Raw genomic sequence first — 8,492 nt, 5'->3', positions numbered from 1 at the left:
TAAAATAATGGTTATGTGAAAGAATTTTTTGTACTAATGTAATTATTTGTATATTTTATGTACTTGTTAAAATTGTATATCTATTAAAAAAAAGTTACTGTTAAAAGAACCCGTTGACAAACTGATGTCAATCAGTTTAATAAAAAAAAATTACAATAATAGAAGATTTATTCAAACAATCTGAAACTTAAGTCAATTATCTAATTGAACTTCCAGTCTATCACGGTCATCTTCAGACTGGTATTTTTTTTTTACTTAAACTGTTCCGTGATACGCTGAAACCAGTAGCGGTAAAAAAGTGAATTTATTTTTTAAATTGTTTTAATAAATCACTAAAATGGATTCCCACCACGAATTGTCAGTATCGAAAGCAGTGTAACTCTATGACATATTTACCTACCTACTATATAATATTTTAACAGAAAAGTATTTTATTTGAAATTTTGAAATTGGATGACTGATATGTTAAAAATTCAGAAAAGCGATAAGTACCTACCTATTCATTCTGCAAGATTGAGGAAATGGTATTCGTTTTTTAATTTTTTAAAATAAATAATGTCATAACATAAATAACTGTTTTTATTGTTATATGGTTAGTTTTAATAGTAAAAATAAGTTTTCATTTTTTGGCTCTCCAAAAAACGGGTCAAATCTATAAAAACTGACCTGTGACGTTACTAATGACCAGTGTCAATAGCCAACATATTTTTGTTCAAAGTCCGGACGTTTTTTTATTCTTAAAGTAACAGTTTTTCATCGAAAAAGGTAGAATCTTGTCATTAATGTTATCGCATTGAATCAAGGTGCAAAAATTCATCCATGGCCGCACCTTTTTTCCGGTTATTAAACACCTGAATTATAATAGTTTCATCTGAATTATAGGAGTTGTCACAGCCTACGTTTAAAAATACCCACAAGAGATGAAGAGATTTTTGAATTCCCCAAAAATCCCTCCAAAGCGCCTTTACCTCCAAAATGAAACAAAATTCTATTGAGATAAATTTTAATTATGTTTTAATTTTTTCTCTTTTCGCATAAAGGTTCTCCCAGCAAAAAACCAAATTCTGGAAAAATTTCGGGTACTCTCCGCGAATTGGCAACTTGATGTGGATTTTATAGGCCACAGGTGTATTAATCGCGTAGACTGGTTGTGGTCAATCAGCAGTTTGGTTGTACCAACAAAGCGGTGTGTTTTAATGCTATGATATTTTATTCGTTTTAAAAAGACGATTTATAATTTCTGCATCTAATAATTTTTAATAAAACTAATATATTCAGAATCAGCGTTTGTTGATCTATGATATTTTTAAGCACAATATATTTTACTGCAGTTCCTTATTGTTCATGTTCTGATATGTGATCTTTACGTAAAATTAAATCTTAACAACTCCTACAGTTATTTTATTTTATTAAAATAATATTAGTAAAACAGGAAACAGTAACATAAAACATTATAGAAACTAGAACAATACTACATATAAGACAATCACTAAAACTACGTTACAGAAGATAATCAAATTTGATGGATTTAACAAAGTGCTGGTATAAATTACGCTTGATTCTATAAATGGAGTCAATAAATATATCAATAGTGCCCCCATACTTGTAGCCCAGATCATGCATCCTATTGGTTAGTGAGTGTGTCTGATAGTTCGTTGTGTATGTATTGCAGAAGAATGTTGTGATAATAATTATTATTATAATGATTTCCCGTAATTTTTCACGTATGTACGCCAGTATTACATTTAAAAAGAACAAAATATGTTTACAATATGTCACTGCAAAAAAAACCCTAATTATATTTCTTTTTTTTTCTTAAATAAAAAAAAACTAACAAATAATGTAATTTAAATGTCCTAATTGGCCCGATGTAGGCTGTGTGTATTGTGTGCGTGTAATTTGTTGGGTTGGTTTTGTAAGGCAACAAGCAGGCTCGTTAGGCATAACGTGAACAGAGCCGACAACAGCAGCATACGTAATCCACCCCCCCCCCCCCCCACCACGCCTCCTTCCCCGTGGAAGTCTTAACTAATTTACCTACCGTGCTTCCGCCATCTACCTGAGATGCTGCGTAGTTTGACGAGCCAATTAATATACCGGAGAGATTTCCCTAGACATCTTTCAACTTTTCTGCTTATTTAAAAAAATATTACTGTGTTACATATGTATCAGGTGCATGCTCTGTCTTGGCATACTATTTGTCCATCTCTTTAGTATGGGTGAAATAGTACCAGTATGCAACATTCTTCTTGGCAGTATAAATGGTCTGCAAAGTTTGCCAAAAGGTAGTTAAATACACCTCCTTTAAAGGGTTCCATTTGATTTTAATGAAATAAATAAGGTATGTAAACAATTGAAGTAGTTAGGTTGTCGAAGATAAAAACTATTGAAGTTGTAGGTTGTCAAAGGTAAACTTCCGAAATAGTCAGGTTGACAAATATAAAGTAAAGCAGTTGTCAATATTTAATAAAATGTAAATTATTACTTATTAAACTATCAAAGTAGTCAGGTTGTCAAAGGTAAACCATTGATTTAATCAGGTTGGCAATGGTAAACTTTTGAAGTATGTAATAAAGTTGATAAAAGGTAAACTATTGAAGTATGCAGGGAAGTTGTCAAAGAAAAACTATTGAAGTAGTCGGTATGTCAAAGGCCTATTACATTTTAATCTCTAAGCCTAGTTGATAAACAATAAGCGCAGATTAAGCGCAAATCTTATTTGTCAATTTATAAAAATGCAAGCACATTTCTGGCGAAACAGAATAGGCCAATCTCGTTTATTCTTTGTACAGATTTCCCCAAGGAGAATAAAGTATGATAATTCTTAATACCTTTAAAATGTTTAAAAAAACTGCGACTTGAACCAATAACGTTAACTCAAATTTGCACCTCGAACAGTTTTACGAGTGAAAAGGCTGAAATCTTCATTATTATTTGGGGAAAACGGGAATATTCGGGTAAATTCCCCAAATTAGGGTAATTTAAAGCCCGCGTTCCCGGAGTTAGCATTATTACTTCGCCAGCGGCGGCGCCCGTTATTACCGCAGTTACATAAATACCAAACAATCATTAAGAGACTTTTCTATATTTTCTTTTAAAAAATTAAATCCATTACAGCCAATGAAATTGGGCACACGAGATTGGCGTCTGTAGGTCAATAACCCACACAGTGGGGATTATTTAAGGCGGATTTCCAAAATTTTCTCTGTGTTTCATTTTTAACCTGAATCAGTTTCCGCCATTTATACAGGATGAACGAGATTGGCCTTATCTATATAAAATACGACCTAATAGGGAAATTGAATGACTTATAATCTTTTCAATTTAACCGAAGGTGTAGACAAAGTATGGACATACCTTGATTCATTTCATCAAAATATTAACTATTCACGACCATATTATGTTTGGGTGATTTAGCGCTATACAAATCATCCAAATATCAATATTATTATTGAAAATTTTATGTACATCCTTAGTTCGGAGTCGAGTTCCATTGAAATCATAAATTATAATTACTTGAAACTCTCAGATCGAAGAATTATATTCAGTTAGATATTTATGTTCACAATTGTTAATGGTAGTACACACAGGCCTTATTTAATTAACTTTATTGAATTTCATATACCTACGAGAGCTAGTCGTTCCAAAATTATGTTTAAATGTAACAATACTAGGACTGAGTATTTGAAACAATCACTTGTATCTAGATTATATTAAATAAGTAATAAATTAAGTTCAAATTTTGCATAACCGTACAACTTTGACGAACACCTTGTGATATCAAACAATCCCCTGTTTTAATTGTTCACTCAGTTGTAGTAGATCTTCCATACTGTTATTCCATACACACACATATATATTATGTCTTAAACTACATACTAGATCTTAAACTGCCTCACATGTACCATATTTCCGATGATTTTATTACGTAGTAAGATGTTAGATGGTCGCGCGGTTTAATTCTTTGAGTTGTCACCCAGACGTGGCGGGATCAATCTAGAGCTGGGTCTACCAATCATTTTACACAACCCGGTACGCACACGACCCACTGGCGAAGTGATCGGGTTGAGAGTACCCGTTCTATGATTGGGTACTTTTAAACATGGAAAAACGCCATGGAGTAGAGAATAGAAGTCCGTTTATGTCAAAAGTACCCGTCGTATCCAAGACTCAAATACCCGTCACACGATCTTTGATCGGGTACTTTCGTTTGACGTAGATGTATAATAGCCTATTTTAGATTTCAGATATCTTCCACTTCTATTTATATAAAGTGATTACAGATGCCCGGTTTACAACATTTACACATCTACTAAGATCGCTCACCCATCACGGTAAACAGGTTCTGACGGTTAATTTTTTTTTAATAACCTGATCGCTCATTGGTGGTTCGTTATCGGGTTATAATGATCGGATAGTTCATGATCGAACCAGGACTAGTTCAATCCTCTGCTAGCTAAGTCCTCCTACACATAAAAATTTTCCCGATACAATGTTAGTAGTGGAAAATTTAATTTATATGACAGGTAATTCATAAACTGGGAATATTTGTCTTTCTTAAAAAAAATTAAAATTTTATGGATCTCGACTTCACCAATTTTTGGTTTAAGTAGTTTCTTAATTTTTTTACAGATGCCCAATGTGATGTTGTTTATACTTTAATATTCTTCTTCCCTTTTCACTGAGCAAATATTATAATTTGGCCTAATTGTAACTTCTTATTTTTTCCCTTTTTGCAGTGCCAATTTTTGATGACTTGTATATTTCTCATTTTTGTTTTTACTGCTTGTGATGATCTCCATTGCACCAATTTGCAATGAACTGGTTTCGGTTTGCAATAGGTACTTTAGTGTGGCACTTCTGGTAGAGATTTAGTGAGTTATCTTAGAGTAATATTCAGGTTGAGTACTTGGTAATATTGTTTAACATTACTTACACTGTTTTTACTGTCGCAATAATTGTACAAGTTACTTAAAGGAAGTTTACTGGTAAAAAGACATAATACAAAAGCAGACACCCGTTTGTAGGTCAGAATAATCATGCTATCTTTTTCATACACGAATGTCTCTTTGTCCGATCTTCTTTTAGCGAAGGTCTCACCTAGTGTACCTTAAACCGGATATTAACGTTTTCTAAGGCTGTGGAAAGAAAATAAAGGGAAAATTTAAGTGTTGTGTAATCTCCCACGCTATATTCCGCCCTGGCCCGGGGGTGGCTTTGTTGTCCCAGACCTCCGTTCCGACTTCGGCCATCAGCGTCCGTTTTATTAAACTGTTTCCGACTCTATTTGCCTACCAAATTACGGCCGGGTTTTGTCGAAGCTCGTTTGCGGGATATCAACTTAAATAATGATTATCTTGGCCAATAAACGACAGTAAAAAGATTTACTTCAGGTTTCCGGACATGTAAATTTATGAAATCATTAAAAACAGAAATAAACCAGTTTTTCACGGTGAAAATTACGCTAGAATGTTATATAAAAATATTACTAGCGCAGACTCGTGAAAAATCACATTGTGAATCAAAAAATATTTGTCGCAGGATCATATTGCAACATTTGGTGGCACCGTTTTTGTACGGTGAATTTACATTAAATTTCATCTCATTAATCGCTCAGTTTATTTTACGGTGAATTTACATTAAATTTCATCTCAGTAATCGTTCACTTTATTGGATGGTGAATTTATATTAAATTTCATCTCATTAATCGCTCAGTTTATTTTACGGTGAATTTACATTATATTTCATCTCGGTAATAGCTCTGTTTATTGTACGGTGAATTGGCATTAAATCTCATCTCTCTAATAGCTTTGTTTATTGTACAGTGAAGTTACATTAAATTTCACCTCGTTAATAGTTCCGTTTATTGCAAAGTAAATTTACATTAAATTTCACCTCGTTAATAGTTCTGTTTATTGTACAGTGAATTTACATTAAATTTCATCTCTGTAATTACTCTGTTTATTGAGACGAGTACAATAAAGTTTGCCCTTTTTTTTATAGTGAATACCTCACAAGAGTCCCAACTGCTCCCGTCTGGAGCCAGTGAGACTATGGCATCCCCAATTGGGGGATGTTGTGAGGCTGAAGGTAAGTGGGGAAGGGAAAGAGGAAGGTGGGGAAGTACCTGGCTATTCAGATCTAGTCACTAAACACGGCTAAAGCCATTTGGAGCAACGTTTCAATTCTGAATGGTGGTCTTACACCAGGGCGATACTGGTAGTATCTTCCACTCTGGAACGCGCCGCAAATATACTATATATTATTTCAATTAATTAACTGTGAAATAACACAAATTAATCAAATAAAATTTATTTGCGCACGCCGGGTTCGAACCCGCGACCTTTGGAATGGCAGTCCAATGCGTTACCACTGGACTATGTCGGCCGTCATTGTACAGTGACAGTGTACAGTGAACAGTATTGTACAGTGAATTTACATTGAATTTCATCTCTGTAATTGCTCTGTTTATTGTACAGTGAATTGAGGCGAGAATAATAAAGTTCGCCCTGTTTCATTGACAAAAACGGCTAAAGATATTTATTTGTACATAAATTCTTGTACTATTATCTCTACCTTGAATGTAAGGACGGGCCAACTAGATAAGGGCGGAATGGGTGGTGAAGTAACCTAGTTAGTGGGGGTAGCAATTGGTGGGTGGCATTGGAGTTGGCGCCGGATTTAGAGGTGTAAACAGTAAACACCGTCAACCAAAGATAAGCCGTTTCCAATGTAAATGGCTGGCAACAATTATCCCTGTTTTACTTTACATCCCAGATATTGGTTTACGTGGTCTTTAGGACCATTTACGATGGTCAAATCCAAAATCAATATTAATTTCATGTTTGCATTGAATAAAATACACTATCTATGTTCTAATCTTAATTTTGGAGGTGGATATGGGTACCGCCGCCCCGGGAACCATTCATTGGATAAGATTAATTGGATTGGATGAGTGGTTCGCTACGTTGGTGACTTAGAAAAGGTGTCATGTTTCATGGGGTGAGGATTTTCTAGGTCTGCCTACCTACTGCGTGGCAGGACGGATTTGAAGAGACTGGTTGAAGGATATCTTTTTACCTCTCCAGCAGAACTCTCTCGACCCATGGCCTTGCACCGCATCACAATGGGTGGAATGATTTCAAACGTCCGTCACTTCTGGACACACAGATCCCTAGATCCCTTCCCACCTCTCATACCTATGCCTTCCCAGATCTTCCTTCCATTCCTTTTTTTCCAAAAATTTCCATTCCAAACCTCTACAAGCATCCCCAAAAATGGCATAGGTCCTTTTTTCAGGGCATTTTGTGTGGAGGGAGCCCAATATTATGTTTTAATTTAGAGTGGGGGGTTTTGCTAGCACCCAAACGACACCTTGTTTGCAAAATGTTCATTTTGCAAACTCGGGCTTCCTAGTGCAATATTTATCACCAACGACACGTCCTCATAAAAATATTTTTCTATTATAATCAGCTATAATAACACAAACAATATAGTAAAAGAGAACACCTAGCGGTTCATTTGCGTTTACAAAAAAACATAAATATTTAACATAAACGCTCCCATATAGTTAACTGCAGATCTGTTAACCCGGTCATTTGCCAATTTAAAAAAAAACAATATGTATTGCACAAAAATACAGAGTACAAAGAGTATAGTTTAAAGGTTAAATCCTATTTCTTCCAGCTAACACAACAAATACACATTATATTACATAACCATTGATGTATCTAATTTAGTTTATGTTCAATGTACATTAGGGTGGTTACAAGGTATAAGGTGAAAAAATATTTTCGTCTTAATGCCGGCCTGACCCCCCTAATATTTTTCATTTGTCTAGAAAATAAGATTTGGAAAGTTTTAGCTCAATTGGATAATGTTAACCTGTGCCTTATCGAGATTAAATATGAAAAATCGAATTTTTTGCAAAACAAAAAAACTTTATTTAATCACTTTTGATCAAATTTTGTTTCCTTTGAACATCATACATTTTTAAACAATATAATAAACAACGTCATATTTAACAAAATAATATAATATATAATAAAACAAACTTTTTTTTCAACTTGCAATGTGTGGCAATCTGCGGTAAATACTGGTCGCTTCAACGGAACCTGCGTTTTGTTAGAACTATTATTAGAGAAAAATCTTCTTTATTTAGCATGTCGCCACTTTATTTTATAAATTATTCTCAAATCAGTTTTTGATTTGAAAATAGGCACAACTACTGGGCCCCACTCGAATATTTTTTTAAACTTTCAGACTGGGTGGTCGAAGCTAGACAAGACAAAATACAAAACTGCTATTGAAAATAAAAATATTAGACATAAAATAGGGAATTCAGATGAAATATCAATTTTTCTTACAGAACAATTAAAAAACCAACAAACAAAGGATGATTACAAAGAATTAATTCAACTTTCGTTGGTTGTGTTAGGACGCACTCCCCCAAAAGATACTTTTTTCAAAGTTCCCGGTGCCATTCATCATGC

This window comes from Hesperophylax consimilis, chromosome 11 (genome assembly GCF_061612785.1).
Source record: "Hesperophylax consimilis isolate HC1 chromosome 11, BYU_Hcon_1.0, whole genome shotgun sequence".
In the NCBI taxonomy this organism is placed as follows: Eukaryota; Metazoa; Arthropoda; class Insecta; order Trichoptera; family Limnephilidae; genus Hesperophylax; species Hesperophylax consimilis.
The sequence above is the reverse complement of the archived record's forward strand: the minus strand, read 5'-3'. Positions refer to the sequence as shown.